General features: G+C 40.3%; 1 protein-coding gene across 1 annotated transcript in view; it reads right to left on the minus strand.

The window, feature by feature from the left end:
• il1rapl2 (interleukin 1 receptor accessory protein-like 2) overlaps positions 1-21,760 on the minus strand; it is a 536,417-nt gene that overhangs the window by 378,331 nt on the left and 136,326 nt on the right. The window lies entirely within an intron of this gene.

A 21,760-nucleotide genomic window follows, 5' to 3' on the forward strand; every position in this document is an offset into this window, starting at 1 on the left:
AGTTTTTTCCTGGGTTCTCCTTTCAGTATGACATGCCCAAAAAACCTCCAAAGACAGATATCTAACAGGCAATGTGAACAGCTGCCTGGGCCATCTCAACTCATACAGTGGCTTTAGCACAAGTAGAACATATGAACTTTGTTTTACAATACTTACAGAGGTTCTCACGATCCACTTTGAGGGAGAGTCTGTTCGGTCACTTGCATGTGGAACCTGATTTCATTGTTTTAGTCAAGGACCATTTCCATGGTAGTAGCTGAGTAGCTAGTCGGAAACCAAGGGGACTAGTTAACGGATCAGCTCAGAGCCTCACATGTTTCTTTACTGCAACAGACAGAAGCAGTGCCTACTTTACTGCACACAAAACCCATCTTACATATTCTATTAGATGTTCCAATCTATTCTATGTCCAGTTTTAAACACTAAGAGTCTAACGGAAAAACGGGTGTGAAAACGACCTTAGCTTTGCTGTTTCCAGCTTCACAGTAAAGTTATTCAGCAGATATTGCTGGGTTTAAAAATATATTTTAAACAAATTTTAATTATAATCAAAGGCCTTTCAATGGAATTCCAGAGACAGTTTGGGTAACCGTAATTTCACTGGCTTCATATAGAGCATTAAGCAATACACTGCTTTATGTCATGATCATAACATTCAAATCTCAGTACAGCCATGACTACAGTTACACCTGGATTATGACGATCCTGGCCTTGGTGCTGACTCCATGCACAATCAGCACACCTGTTCAGACTCCACCCTGCCTGGAGTCAACCTCCACTGGTTCCACCTGGTTTCACCTCTATATAAACGCCCTCCAAGTCAGCCTCCAGGGCCAGATCGTCTCGAGCCAACCCGGTGAGAACTTTCCAGCCATTTATTCTGAAAACCTGACTGTCTGTTGCCCGGCCTGTCTCTGCCCTCTCTTTCTGAGCCTGCCTGATCCTGTTCTGGTTTTCTCTGCCTGCCTGATACCTGCTCTGTCAGCCTCTGGATCCTGGATTGCCCGCCTGTGGTTCTGACCCTGCCTGTCTGTGAGTACTGGAGCCTGTCTGATCCCCTTGATTCTCTGAGCCCATTGGTTTTTGGAACTAGACCTGGACCTGTCCCCTGGATTCACCCTCTGTACCGCTGCTGGATCTTGGCCTCCCTGTTGTCGAACCCGGACCGTCTCTGGATTAACGTCACTGGAAAGCCGTACTGTCTGCCTGCCTTTCGGCCGCTCAACAGCTTCAGCCCCGCCAGCCTGCAGACGGACCCCTGCTCCCGAATCAGCTTCCCTGTTACTGGGCGGCTCTCTCCACCCTGGTTCTCCCCTCTGTCAGGTTAGTCACTCAGTTTGTCTCACGTTGCCTAACCCGCCGCTACTGGTCACTAACCTGTCCCTCTGCCTCCAGGGAGTTCCAGCCTAAAATCGTGAGCTAAGCGCCCCAAGAGCCGGCGCCTGTTTTCACTATATATATATATATATATATATATATATATATATATATATATATATATATATATATATCTTGTCTATCTGTTTTTCTCAGCTAGATTGACTGTGATAGTGAAGAAAACAAGCAACTTGAAGTGACTACTTCCAGCCATTGAAGGTTATATTATTTAAAATGTATTTTTTGACAATGTCAGTGTCAACTATCCTACTCAATATTTTAGAATTGTATTTTTTTGTATTTTGTTCAGCTAACTTTCTAACAAAAAACACACATTTAAAAACAAAAAAGCTAAACAAGAAAACAAATGGCGTTGAGACAAACATCGTGGTGGTGTTAATATAGGCTAACACATCAAAATACAAGTCCCCTATGTTTTCACCAAGGCAGGTGAATCCCTAACGGCAATGACAGCTGATTTATTTTTAACCCCACCGTTTTTTTTGGATCTCCTCTCTCAAAATAACATTTTCAGCACACAGCTGTAGATAAATGATGAGATGCATAAAATGTCCCTTTTTTCAGTATATATAAAGGAACATCGCTCTTTCTTTCATGACTGCTTCCTCAGAACACCACTTGGAGAAGTTAACGCTTGTTAGTAATGGGTCTGTTTGCGGTCACCTCTGGTTCTTTTATCTGATAATGTGGTGTTTCTATTGTAGACTTCTGTGGTAATTAAAACACTCTTCAAACCGTAACTATTATAATCTCATAATCTCTAACACGCTGATTCGAGATCCTTGGGAAACATCTGTAAAAGATTAAAGATTTTCATACTAAAAATTTTTTTAAATGCATGACATACAAAATCGCAGTTACTTTTGCAATTTCATTTTGTGCTCAAGTTTTACATTTCAGGTCCCAAACATTAAAGCTCATATTTGGCCCCCTTGGATTGGGTTCACTGTCCTTCATGGCACCACCTGAGATAGATGTCAGTAACCAAGATCTATGTTAAAGAATAGGAGACCAAAATGCCTTCACAGGGACTTAAGACACTCAGGACCAGATGTTGCTGAGACTTGAGGGAATTTTTTGGAGGGTAACCAGTAGTTAGTCTTAGGGAGCTTTTAGTTTTGCACATAGAACCGAACTGTTCGGTAGCGTTTTCACTTGAGGAAAATCATACTTTAAAAAAGTGATACACAACATGGGCAATGTTTTTGCTCAACAGCCTCATCTTAACAAATAATGAAATTAAACAAACATTGCTTTAAATTAATACACAAGTCTAAAGCCGATTTATAAGCAGTTTTCATTGAATTCTGAGAAATGTGTGAAATCATCGTGCACATCCACCCTTAGCGGACGGATGAGCCAGCAAATTTTCACAGAATTTACCAAGCAATCTCCGATGCAGCGCTCCGTCTACGGAACACTGGCTTTTTGTTACGCTGAACAAATGAGATGGAAAGCACAGGCAGCGGAGATGTGGTTCCCCTGCAGAGCAGCTGCTCTCGCTCAGCAGGATGGAATGAAGAACTCACCGGTCGGGGACGACCTGGGTATCACGGCGCTTTACATTTAAATGGAGAGGAGTCTGCGGAGGTGCCTTTGTGATCAAAGCACAACCGACTGAGGGCAGACTCTGGGGCAGACTCAGGATACGCTAGAGGGGTTTTATCTTCTCTCTCCCACAGGACGCTAAGAGGATGAGGGGATGTTTTAAAATTCTCTTCTCACTGTTTTGCCGCTAGATCCTGACTGGGATAAGTGACTGGAGGAGGCAGAAGTGGATTTAAGAGGGCATTTAACCTCATGCAAGAGAGTTTTAACTAAACACTGAGCAGCTAATGGCTTAATAAGAGTCAAATCTCTGCCTTGTAAGCACAAAGCGCCAAACACTTCAGTCTTTTCACGGATGATTGAATGGATCTGTGTAGGTAATTTACTATTTAGGAATTTTTCAATAAAATGTGGATTAGAGGACTGAAATTAATGCAAACACACAGTGCCTTGCGGCATTTGTAGCACAGATAATCTGATACGTGCGTTGTGCGTTTGCAGTCACTCCTCTAAATCCTTTTGGAACCCTTTTTTTGCTGCAGTTCCACCTGCAAGCTTTTTGGGCTATGTCTTTAGAAGGTTTGCATAGCTATGGAGTGAAAACTTTGCCCAATCCTCTTTGGAAATAGTCAAAGCTGAGTCTGACTGGATGGATTGTGAACAACAGTTGTCTAGTCTTGCCTTAGATTTATGTCTAGACGTTGGGTCATTTTAATACATTTTGATACAATGCAATACAGCTTGGGCTGTAAGTTCAGGGTCATTAGGTCTAATGAAAGGTGAACCACCATATGAGATCTTTTTCTGCCAGGCTCTCCTCCAGGATTATCCAGTTTGATCTCCCTCCACCCTACCATTAACTTCGGCCTGCTTCTGTATGCATGCAGAAAAAAAGCATCCTCATAGGGTGATGCAGCTAACAACACATTTCCCCCTGTTTTTAGTGTCTGCACGCGACCCTATTTTGGTCTGATCTGATCAGAGCCTCTATATGTTTGCTGTCTCCCCTGTACTCGTCCACATCGGCAGGATTAGTAAAATGCATGATATTTAGTTGTATTAGAGTAAAGGTGGCTCAATACCATGGTGTGACACATATTTCAGAAGTTTTGAAAAAAACATCTACCATTTTTCCCGCCACTCCACAGATATGAGCTGCTTTCTGTTGACCTAAAACATGAAGTCCTAATGAAACGCATGGAGGTTTGCAATTGCAATGTTAGATGATGGTGTTTCTATGACTTTATGGTACGTTCATTCAGTAATGCCTCAGGAGCACGGCATGAAAAGTAGCCCTGAAGTCTGACTGTGATTAACACCATATCCATCCATGTAAATGGTGGAAAACATTAGCTCTAGATTCACGTTTCAGCATGGGATGAACGTAACAAAGACAACTTCCCTTTATCGAGACCTCTTCATGTGACAGCAAAAAAAAAAATATGTTTAGATGTGCTGACGTTAGGGATTAATCTACATGCTTACGCATATGCTCTTTTTGTTTTTTTCTTTTACCATTTGAACACCCCGTACCATTCATTGTGCTTGAAGACCTGACGGTATTTATCTGCTGGGTGATGCCGTCATGCAGTTCATCTATGCTGTCCCACACGATACGCCTCTGCATATCTTTTCTGTTAAGAGATTATAGCCTCTAGATAGAACGCACAGTCATGGCACGGCTCACCATGATGAAACCTGACCTACATAGAAGTGCAGAAAATGTGAGGCACTCATTCATTCATTCATTTATTCATTCATTGTCTCTGTGAATGCGTGATGAACCTGAGCTTGCTCTTAAAACAATGAGGCTCACCTTTTTGTGCTTTAGGTACTCTTCGACTTTATTTCCGACAAAATGTGGCAAGCTGCCTTTAGACGATCCCTGCTTTATCATCCAGGGAATAGAGATAAATGCTCAAGAGAGTGAAGCTTGGCAAAATGAGGTCACAAACACCAAAAAAAAAAAAAAAAAAAAAATCACTGCACAGGTCAGCCATGCAATAAAAGGAAGATTATTGGAAGTGTCCTGTAAATCATCTCACGGTAATTCCAAGTCAGTCCTCGACAACAATCAGATCCATCCCAGTTATGTGACGTATCGATCAGGTGAGATCAGAAGAGATTTGAGGAGTAGGTGGTTAAAGTTCAGTTTAGCTTTCTGTTTTTTTTTATGTTCAACTCCTTGATAACAACACTCGGAAAAAGAGGAGGATAGAGGGAGAGGGCACTGGAAGAAGAAAGGAACGAAAGGATAAATTACGATCAGAAATGTGGTTGTAAAGCTATGGCAGCTTCTGTTTTACACTCTGTTCTCACGCTCACACGTTGCTTTCACACTAATTCCATTAACCTAACCAAATGTGTTTGGAAAATACTTGCAGACTGTATTCATTAACGAGGACTGTAGCTCATCTGACTGGGTTGTTTTTTTGTGGGGGGGGAGCGGGGGGAACTTGCATAGGAGGGAGAGTAAAAGGAGAGCAAGTGACAGTTTTTAAAAAATGCCAGTGAATGAAAAAATGTGACCAAATAAACACAAATAAAAAAGGAAGAGGAATGAAAACCACAAGGGAGCATAGTCCAGATGTGAAACTAAGGGAGCAGGTGACACAATAATAGAACATCCTCCTGTTCTTTTTGCACATGCAGAGTAATTTAATGCCAAATATATTTACAACGCATGTAAAAATACTCCTTTTTTTGTCATACAGATTAATTGTTTTCGCCTTTACCAACGGTTTTTGTTCATGCAGCTGTAATGGTAGTAACACGAACAGCATTCTGACCCAGACGGGTTTACTGTAGTTAACATATTACAGTGCACAATCTATACCTAGCAGGATGCTCTGATATCATGCATATCATCAATCATAAATAGCAGGTTTTCACTACAAACCTGTCAGTGGTAATGCGCTTCATCTGGATATGATTATGTTGAAATAATTAGATCTAAGCCACCACACCCCTGGGCAAAGTTCCATTAAGTGATTTTAACATATTACCTTTAGGTTTGGGGAGCAGGACCACTCCTCAACCTTACCCAACAGTCTACATATACCCAGTTTACCCCTCATCCATCTTGTTCCTCTCCATCCTATTATCCTCATCCCTATTTCCTCATCCTTTACCCTCTTCGTTTTATTGAAGGTTCCATCTGGGGGGTCGTAAGGGACCTCGGGAAAGCCATTTGCAGAAGACTTCACCCCCGCGCTGAGTCTTATCCCCCCAATCCTTCAACCAAGTCTCCCCAGATGACCCAATCCTCACTTTGCATTTGACTATCCTTTCAACCCCGTCCTCCAACAAACCTTTAATCTGGTATCTTTGTGGGATGGTCATGCTCGTGAAATGAATTTAGAAAATAAGAAATTTTCTGATGTCCAAAGATTGCGTACTTACAAAGTGAAGTGAGCAACAATGACTGACCGACCTTGAATAGCCATAAAAGAGACATCAAAGGGCATCCGCTCTATGAAGGGAAGGTTGTCAGAGTTTTCAATGCTGGCATAGTTGGAATTCCATTTGACCTCTCACCCCTACCGCCTGGCCTTACTTTAACACTCACAGATGAACGTTTGCTGATCCTTTGAAAGAGAAGACTGAAGTGGTAGGCCTATTCGGCCCAAGAAAAACTAAAATAAGACAAGAGTCATATACTGCATGCAGAGAAATTTAATATTGCAAGAATTTTCAGTTGTCCTTTTACTGACCGGGTTGACGGACTACCACTGCCACTGTCATGGCTACACTTTGGGACTTGTTGAAAACTGATAGTGTCTTGAAGTGGTGCTTCGTTTCACAGTGGAAGATGTCAACCACCACGCTTTATTACCTCACATCGAGAGCCAGGTAGACACATGGGTCCTGTTTCTCAGTAAACCCGATACTTCAGTGCTTCACGTAGAGCTGAATTCAAGTAGAGGCTGAAATGATTCAATCCAAATGTTGTGAATGCATGTTTGTTCTGAATCAGACTTAAGGCTATTAAAGTGTCCCACGATGAGACGGCATGAACCTTAAGGAATCTGCTGCATCGACAATAGCCACTGATTCTCTGCATGTGAACACATGGACAAGTGGGTCAATTTGGGCCTTTTGGACTTTTAGTCTTGTCACTCCCTAAATAGCTTCGTACTCACCATGTTTAAACTGTGTCTGCCCTGAGAAGACATTTGAATTCATTTTCTTTATCCTTGCCGTGGATTCAATGCTTACTTTTTTATATGGATAAGTTTGGCTGTTTGGTTCATGCAACTACAATAAACAGTGTATTTTGGGCCTAAGTCTTTTTTTAATTATTAATTTAAAACCTTTAATATGCACCATAAAATATTCCCAAATTTAGGACTTTTTTGTCCTTGTGACTCCCAAATAATAATAATAAAAAATCCAACTGTTCTTTTTAAGACAGTGCAGTATGGAGAGACTAAAACGCGAGTTCTACGTTGGGGCAGAGGCTCACGGGCGCTCGTCCAGCAGCAGCCTGGAGTTCCCAGATAAAAAACGTCTGCAGCCCTGGAGCTGTTTCTTTGCACTAAAGCAAAATGTGTTAAATTTAAAATAAAGTCTGACACGAAACAAAAAAAAATTATAACTAAATCAATATTTCTGTTTTTGAGTATCACAGCTTCTGATCATCATATCCTAAAACCTAATCTGGAATGTTGTTTAACTTTTTGTGTTTTACATTGCTAATAACAAAAACTGCCATATTATTCAGTTATGTTGTATTTTTGATTAGAAATCCACAGAACGGGCTGATGCAAGGTTTTGTTTTCTTTAAAAATGGCACACACAAAAATCTATGAACTTTTTTTTTTGCAGTAACACAGCTTACATTCATTGCTAGAAAAAAAAAATGTCCCACTTAAACCAGTTTAACTCATTTGTGTGCATCATAAACAAGTAATAGAAATGGGTTCAGCCGACATACTGTAGCTTTACCTATCTCTGCGCTTTGTCAAGCATGATGTTGAATACATGGTAGCTATTTCACAGTTGAATACACACTTGAACACACAGTGAGGTCTAGGGGAATGTCTAGGCATAGAGAGAGGAGCGTTTCATCCTCTTTATAAAAATCAAGAACCATTTTCTCCTAATTCTCTTAGGAAGCTAGAGCACCTGACAATTTATGGAGCTCTACCTGGCCATCGTCCTATTATGGCATCATGAAGGTCCCAAATATACAACTAAATGTAAACACTCCCATTTAAGTTACTTGAAAAACTCTTCCAAAGTAGAGCTAATCACCTCTATATATGTGTGTGTGTGTGTGTGTGCGTCTTCTGGCCTCCAACTATTAGGAAGGCCATCACTTCCCCCTCGCTCCAGCTCCTTCTTTATTGGTGTCAACACTTCTGCTATAGTCGTCTCGCTCCGTCATTCTCTCACATTCTGTCACTGACCATTTATCTCGCTCTCCCCCTCTTCGGGACACGCGGCAGATGAGATGGGATTGGCGTGATTTGTTTCATGTGCCGCTCCTGCCGAAGAAGCGCCTTTGATTTGTAACACGCTCTGAGCCTCTGTCCCTGCACCGGAGCGTGGTTGATTTGTGAGCCGCTCTGTCCCTCCGTCTCGCCGCCGCGGCGCCTTTGATTTGTGGCGCTCTTCGCACCGGGGACCGAGAGGGGCCCGGGCATAAACATGTGGTTAGATGTCCCGTAGTAACTAAGACACCCTCACTACCAACCTGCCCCGCCTCCTTTCAAGCATCCTTTTTTTTTTTTTTCTTTTTTTTTAGAGAACTAAATCAGTCTACGGTCCTGATCTACACCATTTGCATAGTGTGTTCCAACAGCTGACATTTGGATGACAAACTAACATCGCTTGGCGTCGCACTCTAGTCCACGAGTTAAATTTACTCAGCTTATAAAACACAATGGCTGCTAAATGCCATATCTCTGCGTGACTGAAACAGTGTGCATATGTGTGTGTGTATGTGTGTGTGTGTGTGTGTGTGTGCCCGCTGTCCCGTTATTATCTTCAGCAGCATCGGTCCATCTCCCATATGCCTGCGGAAGAAAATTAAAAAGCCAATCTCCTCTGTCTTGATGCTCCAACCGCTCGCTTTCGTTTTGACAAACACTGCTCCCTTTTCTTTTTTTCTTTTTTTTTTTTTTAGTAAATACACAGACTCATGAGCGTTTACTAGTCCTCACCTAATACTGCACTTATTTACCAGTCACACTTCTACACCCTGACCTTTAACGAGTGAAGGAGACAGAGATGATCTAATCAGAGGGACAGAGTAGCAGCTGAGAGATGGAGGCAGAAGATGAAAAGGGTGAGAGGAGATGGGATGACTTCTATCCTGCGTGTGCGTGTTGCAGAGCATATTTTCAGTCGCTGACATTTACTGACCGTCACTTCCAGTTTAAGTCTACTACATACTTGAGAGACAGAGAGAGTTAATGTCAGACTCTCGTTACGTTAGTTATGAAGAACCGTGGGAAAGTATTTATATCCCTTGGACTTTTCCATGTTTTGGTCCATTCCAACCACTAACTTCTAAGGTCTTTATCAGGGAATTTATATCATCCATAGTAGTGGATGACTGTAGCGAAAGGTGAATAATAGATGCATATATATATATATATATATATATATATATATATATATATATATATATATATATATATATATATATATATATATATATGAATAGTGCAAGTATATGGATTCTCACAGCACTCTCTCTACACATTTTCAGTTTGAGGTATTGCAGGCCCCAAACCAACTATAGATACAGATGGTCAGTATGCTCTATATTGTCCCTGTAGAAAGGGGTGAGGATGGGAGGGAGGAGGTTTGCTCTTCTCATCCGTTGCAGAAAGTGCACGTGCTTCCGTGCTCTCTTCACAAGACCAGTGGTGTGGAGGGACCGGGTCAAAGTGTCTGTGATTTGCACCCTCAGGTGGTGGGGGATGAGTGTCTTGAAGTCCAGAAAGAGCATACACACGTGGGGCAGAGGAGATGGCATCCGCTGTGGAGGGGTTGGAGCGGTAAGCAAACTGGAGCGGATCAAAAGGGGGCGGGGGACTGGAGATTACGTAGTCCTTCAGCAGCCTCTTGAGGCATTTCATCATGATCAGAGTGCTAGAGGGCAGTGATTATTCAGTGATGACATTGTAGGTTTGTCCGGGCACTGGTGTGATGGTCGGTGTCTTGAAGCCGGAGGGGACAATAGGATGGGCCATCGAGGTGTTAAATATGTCCATGAAGATAAGCACAGAGAACTGTTCAAACCTACCATGAAATGACCCTTCACCTGAAGCAACAAGCAATTAGAGCATTAATCATGAGTAGCACTCAAGTGCACTACGGTACCTCTGGAGGAGCTGCAGAGTTACCATTGTTTATTTCATTGTGTTTTCCTCTGTGTGTGGTGTTTAACTTCTAGAGGGCTCACAGGCCACTTAATGCTACAAAGCTGGTGGAGGTCGCACCTTTTTAAATTGCAACAAACGTTGGTGTTTAAAGGAGCTTTAAGTAATGCCTTGTGGCTCAAGTTGGTACTACAGCTTCCCAATCACAACAATCTAATGTGCCGTCTTTAAATGGTGTAAAACCCATCTGAGTTTTTACCAACACAGGATAGGTCTATGAGGTTGTATTCTGCTCTGTTTCTGGTCTGCTTCTCTTATTGGCTTCCATGTTTGCAGGCTGCTGCTCTTTTGGCAAGATGAAATACCAAATGCTGCACTCTGTTCTGGGAACCCTGGGAAATCTCTTAAGATTGTCCCAGGAACCAGGAAGTAAACCCGGGCTACACTCTTAACCGAAGTCATTACGGACCGTGCCTCTAGGTTTGAAAGGAGAGAAACATGACTAAGAATTGATGGAGAGGACAGATTGTTTATAGGGAATGTTACTTCCAGGTGAGAAATGAGAATGATTTAGGTTGATTTTACAGTAAATATCTTACTTTACCTCCTTTTAAATATTGATGGTCCAGTAAGATGAGCTTGCTCCATTTATCATTTTTTTTCTCTTCATCTCACTAAACTGTATAAAATATCTCTGTATAGTCCTTTAAAGCAGGCTAAAATGTTAGCCCAAGGTAAAAGTTCTGCTGGAGCTATTCTTTATTAGATGAACCGTAAACCAGATGTGATTGCGCCATCTGTCCACGCGTTCGCAATCTAGTGAGAGGCAATAAACTTTTCTTGCAGCCATCTTGGTAGTATAAACTCCATTCAAAAATAATTAACTTAGGAATAATCATAGCATTAATTGTATTTTTTTTCTAGTATAGTTATTGACTTCTAATAAATACATTTTTCTAATGTTTTACTTTCTGTTATGTTTGCAATGTGAACTGGTTGTTTCAACACGTACAAAGAGGGTTCTTAATTAGTTTTAAAGCTAATTTGAACTCATTCCAAAATCTCTCAAAACAAACCATGGTTCTTAAATGTACATAATCACACTGACCTGCGATATCATTGCATTATTTATTGGTTTCAGGATGAGTCAATGTTTAATGGTTATTGTTTTCAGTTTAACTGGAAGTTGAAGTATTCCGTTAATAAATTTTTGTATTTTGGAAAAGGGGTTGTTTGTGTTTATTCTTTATATGTGTGTAAGCCTTGTTGTTTGAGAACACTGGTGCACTAATTTACACCCTCATCTATGGCCCTGTAATACCACTTAAATAGGCTGAATTCCAATGCACAGCATATATTTTAAGACCATGTGCTGTTTTGCTGTTGTTTTACTTTGTGTGGATCTATTACATGAAATTCTGATAAAAATACATTAAACTTTGTTATTGTAGTGTAACAAAATGTGAAAGAAATCTCTGTTTCCAATATAGACATCTTGTTCATGTTTACAAAACCCAAACTGTATCTGTTGGTGTCAAAGCACCCCAAAAAAGTCTCCAAAAAATTCTGTAATGAGGATTGCAGTTCATTGTACGCTAGCTAACATTCCCTATCACAATAAAGATAATAAGTGAACATCATTGATCTCACAAAGGAGAAATTCACTTCTGCATTTTAACCTATCCCCTTGGGGAGCAGTGGGCTGCTACTGTACAGTGCCTGGGGAGCAATCTGGGGTTAAGGGTCTTGCTCAGGGAGCCAGAGTGCAGGCTGTGGGGAGCGCAAGCGCACTGCTCTAACCACTAGGCCACCACTCCCACAAAATGAGCCAGGGTAAAATTTGACCCATACGGGTATGACTTGTGAGACACATTTCACAGCCTGGAAGACAAATAATTTATGGAGGTCCCTTACTTTTATTCTCTGTCAATCTTCTTAAAGGTCTATCAGGAGAACTGTAATATAGCTCAGCTTTGACCCCTATATGCAGCAGACAAACATTAGCTTACATAATGTTATGCTACATTTCACTATATATATTTTTTTTAAATAATGTAATGTTATGTTAGGCTACATTACATTATACACCCTGACCCATTCTTGCTATGCCAAGTTATGTTGTGTTATGGTATGCTGTTATGTTCCAATATGTCATGTTCTACTATGTTATTGTACACAGTGTTATGTTACACGATGTTATGCTACACTATGTTATACAACATTATGTTATGTTTCGCCAAATTACTTCATGTTATGTTACGCTATGTTATGATGCGCTATGTTATGATGCGCTATGTTATGATGCGCTATGTTATGATGCGCTATGTTATGCTACGCTATGTTATGCTATGCTATGTTATGCTATGCTATGTTATGCTACGCTATGTTATGCTACGCTGTATTATGCTGCGCTATGTTATGCTACGCTATGTTATGCTACGTTATGTTATGTTTCGCCACGTTACTTCGTGTTATGTTATGCTGTGTTATGTGATGCTATGCTATGTTATGCTACGCTATGTTAAGTTATGCTGTTATGTTACACTATATTGTGTTACACTGTGCTATGTTATGCCATGTTATGCTACATTGTCTTGTGTTTGGTGATCCTATTCAATTCAATTCAATTTTATTTATATAGCACTAATTTACAACACATGTCATCTCAAGGCACTTTACAAAGTCAAATTATACAGATTGGTCAAAAAGTTTCCTATCTAAGGGAACCCAGTAGATTGCATCAAGTCTTAACAAGCAGCATTCACTCCTCCTGAAAGAGCGTAGAGCCACAGTCATCTGCATTGTCAATGGCTTTGCAGCAATCCCTCATACTGAGCGTGCATGAAGTGACAGTGGAGAGGAAAATTCCCCTTTAACAGGGAGGAAAACTTCCAGCAGAACTAGGCTCAGTGAGAACGGTCATCTGCCTCGACCGACTCGGGGTTACAGAAGACAGAGAAGGGATAGAAAAAGCACAGAAGCACACATTGATCCAGGAATCCTTTCTATGTCATATGGTAATAGCGGATGATCTGCCTCCTCTGGATGAGGTCATAGCTAACAAAATGGCAGATTATACTATGTTGCATTGTGTTAAGCTACATTGTGGTGTACTAAATTAAGATATACTGTGGTATGCTATTTTATGCTTATGTCTAACATATGTTATTTAAGATTTTGCTACATTATGTTCATCACGTCATGTTCCACTGTCACTTCACATTACACTGCTACAGTGTTACTATGTGTTACGATACATCACATGTTATTACATTATGTATCATTGTTACACTATGCCAAGGAACTCTATTACACTTTATCTCGGTGCCATAAATAACAAGTCCTACTTACAGGGAAGTCACAAATTTGAGCCACATACCACATTTACAAAAGGAAGAACATGTTTTCCCATGAGGAGAGTCATTTGTTGAAAGTAAGCCTTAGAATCAAGGATTTTAACATAGGCAAACATATGTACATGACAAACTACAAATGGATTGATTTCCTATTAAGCTCTGTTTTACAAAGAGGCAAGATAAGACTTCATGCCTTATTCTGACTGAGACAGGAACTTTAGTAATCCTGTGTACGCAGATGCTACCTGAACTAATCAGAAAGGGATAAGTATTTTCTGTGCTTGAAATGGCTTTCATCCAGAAGTAGGTTATCCATGTTTAGTAAGTAAAAAGCCTGTACAGAGATTAGTTCCAAACATTTGCATGTCCAGCTCCACAACGTAGACAGGGACTAATGTTTATCACCTGGTTATGTGAATAGAATGAAGCAAAACTAGGTTGAGTTCTTACTTACTGAACCTGGATTTACCCACCCCAGCTTTCAGCATTAGTTACACCTTGTAAATCGCTGCTGGCTGACAAAAATCTTGCATCACCAATCATGGAACTTTTCAAGAAACAGAAAAAATAAAACAACAAAAAAAAAACACATTGTTTACATGGTGTTTTTGATACTTTTCACTGAAAATGTATGAATGAAACCTCACAAAAATGTGAATAGTTATAAGTAGAGTTGATTTTCACAAGAAATCAAAATAGACCAAAAATGGTTAAGGTTTTAGCTTGATCCCTTACCTACAAAACAATGTTTCCCCTTCTGATAGATAAGGCCGTGTTTGTCTTTATTTTGTTAAACCATTAACATTTGTTGTATACTTCAAGTGTCTAGACATCTGTACTCCACTGCAGTTTATATACCTGCTCTTTTTATGACAAATTGAACAACATAAGATGCTGTCCATCAAGTCCAGCACAAACACCCAGCTTGAGAATTGACATTACAAAGAGAACCCACAGTGTGTCAACTTGACCCTGGCCTGGAAAATACTCTGCTCTTACACCCCATAGCTAAAAAAAAAGAGAACAAAAATAAGAACACATTTGGATTGCATTGAAAGACTCACATGAATTTATTTTGGCACATAAAAAGGTAAATGGAAATTGGGTTCAACAGAAATTAGAGGATATGGTTTTGTTGCACAAAATGCTGGCTGTGAAAGAGTTTCTCTTAAGTAGGACTTTATAACATTTTAACGACTGAGAGATTGTGAATATATCCTATATGAATGTATTTATAGGCTTTTAGGTAAGTACACAGTGGCAGAAAAGTATCCCGGTGGACCCAATAAACTCACTTAACTCTTCAAGACAGGACTTTACACATATAAACACATATGCATATGTACATGCAAGGATAATTAGTATGTGTGAATAGAGGACAGTGGACAGAAAAAGGTAGAGAGGCAAAACATACTGAGAGTAAAAAGCAGAAGAGAGTTTGGTCCTTCTGTCTTCAATAGAAAAGACAGCTCTATCCCACACCCAGAGACACACATGAACCCTTTGTAGACATGGCCATACATACACACACACAAAAACTCAACCCACTATATCATACGTGTGTGTGACAGGAAATGCCTTCACTTTCTTAATTAGGTAGTGTTTTGCAGGCAGGTATGACGGCCTAAAGCAAACTTTCCTCATTAATTTAGCTTATTTCCAAAAATCTATTGTCTGCCAGTCCTGTGATATTTTCATTACATTATTTAGGTTTGATAATGTTTAACCATGTTAAAATATAACAGCAGGTATATTTCCAAATCAATGATTTATAAATATAAGACAATAATCCTGCAGTGTGCATAGAAAACAATTATTGAAAACTGAAGAGGAAGTCAACATTAAAAAGCAAACTGGTAGAAAGCATGATGAAGCTTTTCAGGATGAAAATACATGATATTGTTCTTTGGTTACTCTCAGAATGTATCTGCCAGGTCATTTAACCAATGTTTGTGTTCAGTGTTTTGTTGCTGTTGTTGTAATTCTTGCAGTTTACTTCACCCATGTCAGCTCCGTATAAGTACTTTATTGCAATTTTTTATTGATTTGCTTCCATTCCTGTCTCACTAGATTGCTCAATTGAGTGTTTGAATTGATCAGAGGAGCTGAAACCCAGCTGAGTCAAAGCAGTACTGTTGCATAATACAGTGACCCTCTAAACTGCAACATAATGAAATGCTCAATGCTCAGTAGCATTGTTCAGAGGTACAAAGTGACACGCAAATGTCAATATAGCTTTATAAAAACTAAGTTAAACGGAAGCTGGAGGTTTTGGTTAATTCTAGAAAGTGTTTTGCTTATTGTCCGAGGAGCTTTCTGAACTCACTCTGAGTTGTGAGGAGTTTGAAGATTAAGATCTGTTGCTGACCAATCTTGGACTATCATGCTAAAAATAAAAGTTTAATATTGCTTTTGTTATCAACATATCTTAAAATATCTCTTAAATCCATGAGAATGATCTGAGTGAATTTGCTTTTTCACCAGTTTTCACCAAAATGGAAGTAGGGAACAACAGACTGGGTGTGTTCCCTACTACCATTTTGTACCCATAAACAAACATTTTCAAGCCTGTGATATGGAGCTGCAATGTGTAACCTTTAGTCACTAGGGGCATTAGCCCTGTAACTTCCAGGTTTAGTGCCCCTGAAGGCCACTGACAACACTGCACTGTTGCAAAATTAAACAAGCTCCCTCTGTGTTTTGGAATGTGACAGCAGCCCCCTTGGGACCAGCAAAAGTCATGGAGTCTCTTGTAAAGATAAGACCACATTCGCCCCTCTAGATTAAATCCTACATCAGAGAACCAAAATTATGTTCAATGATGGATCCAAGCCTCTCAAGTTACAGAGGCGAGTTCTTGAGAAAGGCAGCCCGCACAGAGCTCCAATATGCCCAAGTGCTGTATATTGACCTGAAAGATCATTTAATATATCTCAGATTAAGCTAATACATGGTTTCAAATTTACAAGGTGCTGGTTTAAATAGAAATACGAAAAGGAAAATAAATATTGTTGTCCCCGGGGGGGGGGGGGGGGGTGCACCATTGGTCCCCCTGATTAGCTTATCAAGCCACTCCCACTCCAGTTAACTCAAAGTTGATTTTAATTGGAGAAATGGTGTACCTTCACCAACGACTCAGTGTTGTCCACATATAAATTAAGGGAATCTGCAATGCAGTCTGGGATACTGTCAATGTCCCCTCCATGAGGAGCACAAGAGTCTGACCAGAGAGCAGAGCTGAAACAGTCCCGTAGAACGTCTTCAATCTCAAACCGTTTCCTCACTGCGCATGTCACAGCTGGTTTGGTGTACAAACTGGAGAGGAACCAGGTTGTGATCCGAGCCCCCCAGCAGAGGAACAGGTGATGAACTATATGCCTTCTTGGTGTTGACATGCAAAAGCTCCAGAGTTTTAATGTCTCTGGTGCAGCAGGTAACATACTGAATGAGGGTGGGGAGAGTGGAGCATAGGGAGACATGAATAAGATATGAAAAAAGAACAAAATCTGAAAAAGGGCCTGGGGGTGCTGTGGTTGGAGTCTGCAGGATGCACTGTGGATGACACAGTGCATCCTGCATATGTCCCTCCCTTGGCTATTGCCAAGGGAGGGACATACACAGATCTTGTGGAAGCATGTGCAAATTCCCACAGTATATTATGCATCCTCAAGCTAACAGCCAGCAGCTCAATGTCCTTCCTGCAGAGTGTTTCTATGACAGTTAAGTGCCATAAGTTACACAGTCTATCATTCACAAACACAGCCACACCTCATGCTGTCTTCTTACTACTTCCCTTGGTTCTTTCAGCACAGAGAAAATGAAAACCGTCTATGTTTATGTGTAGGTCCAGAGATTGCGTGGTTGGCCACAACTCAGTTAGCATAACCCAGCTCAATAAGCCAGCTGATGTCAAGCAAGCACCACCAATTCATCCAGGTTGTTAGTAAAGGATCTTACATTTCCCATCATGATTGACAGGATGATAGGTCTAAACCTTCTCCCCCGGTTGTCATGCCTGATGCTGGCACAGGTCCCACATCTCATTCTTCTCAGCTCGCAGGAAATAATGGGTCGCTCGGTGTGAAGTGGTACAGAGCAGCTACCAAGAGCTAAAAGCCGATTCTTGGTGTAAACAATGGGATCCTGGCCTCTCACGCAGTCTCCGAATACAAGCTTGTATGAAAATAAAATAAAAACAAAGCTGGTGTTTGTACAAGCAGGGGAAAAAAGATCAGGAACAAAAACTCACAGCACATCTAAAACAAAATCTAAGACAGAAACTTAGGACTGAGTGGGAGATGCTGAAGCAGGCTGACTGCTCGTGTGGCACCAGAAGCAAAAACGGTGAGTGTGTGTGTCAGCATATCTTTTTTTATAGTCAAGTATTTTCATGAATTCTTTTGAAAAACAATTGTAATAATGTCTAACTCCCACAGATTTGGGAATCAATCCCTCTTGGCCACTTGACTCGGAAGTCACCAATTAGGGCCCCTGATAAAACTGTAATTACTTTAAGCAACCTACTGCTGGTAGATGTTATTTACAATAACTTACAATAAACTGTGTGGGTTATAAAACATTGTTTTTTGATTCCTGATTGTTAAAGTGCATACAAATGGATCCATGTCAATTGCAAACAGTTCTATTTTATACCCGAATATTGAAGTACAAAACAACCTGTGAAGGTGCCAAAAGGTGAAGAGGCAAAATTAATAATACGCCCTTAGCATTACAATATCCACAAATTTACACTAACAAAAATGTTAATTTTTAAAGCATGTGAACAAAAGTGGAACTTTAACCTTCCCCCTCAAGAAAATCTAGGATTGGATCAATGGATCGATTGGATCAATGGAACTAGACATCAGCCAGTTACCAATATTAAGGTACACAAAAGGTTTAAAAATAATACAGTATCAAAAACAAATTACAAATCTGTTTAACCATCCCTACAGTTTATTGAGAGTTTCCATAAACCTAAAACCACAGTTGGCAACCCTAAAAGCAGCCTGTTTGTTCAGCAGGCAAACACAGGCTGACTACCCAACTAATTAATCAGCCAGCCAATATGACCTTCTTATACTTTCGGTGTTGCTGTATAAAGAGTTAAAACAATGACATTCTACACAACGAGCACTTGGAAATTACAGCTAAATTAATTGGGTGTTCAATCTATGTTCTTGGTTGAGGCTACATACTTAAGTCTAATCACCCAAAGTGCTGGTAATGCTGCAGAAATCATCTCTGGTATCCGTTTGTGAAATATCAACTCGTTGCGAATGAATTCCTTCAGATACCAATTACTGGTCTGCATGTGTACCAGATCACATCCATATCAGACTTTTCTTTCTAGGTCCAATACTTAGTGCTTAAAGGTTTTTCTTAGTAAATGTACATCTACAACCAACCAACCAATGTTGTTAAATAAACCATACTCTGGATTCTTTGAGCTAGTGCTGTACTCCAGAAAGACTTTTAAGTAAGAAACATTAAGAAACAAATACCATCGGATCTGCAGAAACTGAATAAAAAAGTTAAAAAGACGTGCAGTTACTCCCACACTTTACTATGTTAATCTGTGCATGTATGTGCGCTGCATGTCTATATGTGTGGGTGTGTGTTCACAAAAATGCTCTCACTCCCAGCATGAGGATGGTGTAGTTCCAGGGCTTCTGCTAAAAACTGCCAGCCTGCAGGCTAAACATTGTGTCTCTCACCAAACTCAGTTAAACACACAAACAAACACACACACACACACACACACACACACACCTCAAAGAGATCCTCCTTTCATTTGCTCTCCGTTCAGTCCAAATGTGCCAGAGTGTGAGTGAGCACACATTTGCCTGCCTGTGCCATTGTCTCGCTCCATCCACAAGCATGAATGTGGTCACTCATACGGACTTGTGAGATATAACTGAGTGAGTGGGCTCCATGCCGCTGATTGTTCAACATCCAACCGTAGATGCTCACACATGCACCCACGCTGTCTAAATACGCCCAACTATTTCTGCTAGTCTTAAACATACAGTCACAGAAGCCTTTGTACATACACATGGGTGTGCACACAGATCCAAAAGTGTTTGTATATGTTTTCACAGCGAAAATTGGCTGCAGAGAACGTCATCGGCAGAGTTGGCAGCCACCGTGAGCGACAACACATTCTGCAGTATCTCATTCTTGGCTTTGGAAGCTTCTTTTTGTCACTTTGAGCTGAAAATCCCAAGACTTTCCAGAAAAAGTTTGTGAATATTAACATTTTAACAACACTTCTATGCTTTCAATATACTTCTGCTGCATGTCATTTTCAAGCCAGGTCTCACATTTCTAAGTAGAATTACAAAACTTCTTTGTTGCTTAAAACCACCGACCGTCAGAAAATGGATGGATAGATGGATAGATGGATGGATACAACTTTTCAACAAGGCAATAAGAAACAGCCTGTAAATACAGATATCTTCTTTATTTATTTCTGTAAAACATTTAAGTCATATAAAAAGATAAAAAATGTCAGACTTTTTAAGAAACCCTTAATGAAGTTTACTTTTACAGACCGGGCTTTAAACAAAGAAATGAAATGGAAATCTAAATATGGGAACTCTGGTTTACACTCACGATTTACCACTACTAATAGCACTATGAAATCAATGCTTTGAACTAAGTGCTAATAGGAACATGTCACTGATCCAACTTGTACAGTCAGATATTTTATTAATGTGCTTTAGAGGACTACTGGACATCAAATGTAGAGGGTGAAAAAGGTGAATACATGAAACAAATGATTGCCCATATAGACATTAGGCCGCACTCACAGCACTGGGTTGATTGGGTTTACAAACATTGTGAGTTTGCAAAAGGCTGGATAGCTGCATAAATAAATTGACGAAATGCAACGTCCTCAGGTGTCCCACTGGCAGAAACAATAACCAACATAAACTCTGGCAAGAAAAGCCAAATCAGTCAACAAGAAAAAAAAAACACACAAAGGTTGATCTTTGTGTTGTGTGCCAAACATTACAGAACCCCATTACATCTGCGTGTGCAACCTTGGCACAAACATTGGACTCTTTACAAAACCCTTGTTTTTCCACTCAAAAGTTTCCAACCATGGGGTCCCAGTCCCATTTGCAAGCTGCCATTACCAACAAAGCAGTGCCAAAACCGAGAGGTATTGACCTAATTATGTTGGGCTTTGTAGCAATTCATGCAATCCAGTTCCAGTTCTGCAGTAGTAAGGATGAACGCTCCGTGTTTATTAAGCAGTGGTTAGGGGTGTAGGTACAATCTTTTCAGTGCTAAGGAGGTACACTGTCCTTTCCCCTTCCATTTTGATGAGGGGAACCTCCAAATATGACATTAGGTTACCAATGGTAGTGGTATAGTGGACTTTTACAACAAAGCATTATGCCAGAGACATTAGTGTCCATATGCCTCACCCCATGCTGTCCCTGGTTTGAAATTAGACTCGAAGGTAATGAATAATTACCTCAAAAGTGTACATAATTGAGGGAACGGGACAAAGCAGCAGTCCACTACTCATATCTGGTTTGGCTGGAGAAACATTGCCAGTGATGAGTAATGTGGTCTGTGCTCTGAGTGTAGAAGCGTTGAATCTCATCAAATGTTGAAGTATTTGACTGGAAAAGTGAAAAATTTGCCATTCTGCTGAAAGATTGCCTGCGAGGAAGAAGGATGGAGAATCAGCAATGTCATTAAGATTTCTCATCTGGGGCCATGAACGTCTGTGTGAGAGCTCATGGCAATCTATCTGAGAGCCTCTGAAAGTTGTCAGTCGGTTCCAAATTGGCTCATCAGCCAACAGACAATCGCATTCCCAAAGCCATAGAGCTAATTATTTAGCTCTTTTAAGTTTCAAACCCTAAATCTTTTCTCTGCTGTTAGTTCTACATAAAACACTACGCGATTTTATCTCCACTGACCCAAATCTTTTCATACGTTTTATATGTTAAACTGTTGACCAGCTGCCTGGATAAATTTTGAATTAGCACCAGCAAGGACAATATAGTTTAACCACATAATCATGTTGACATTCTGGATAGAGTAACGTCTGTTAAATTTTATGGAAAACATTTGGATTAGTTTATCTTTTGTTTCCTTTAGATT

This window comes from Fundulus heteroclitus, chromosome 23, assembly GCF_011125445.2.
Source record: "Fundulus heteroclitus isolate FHET01 chromosome 23, MU-UCD_Fhet_4.1, whole genome shotgun sequence".
NCBI classification, from domain to species: domain Eukaryota; kingdom Metazoa; phylum Chordata; class Actinopteri; order Cyprinodontiformes; family Fundulidae; genus Fundulus; species Fundulus heteroclitus.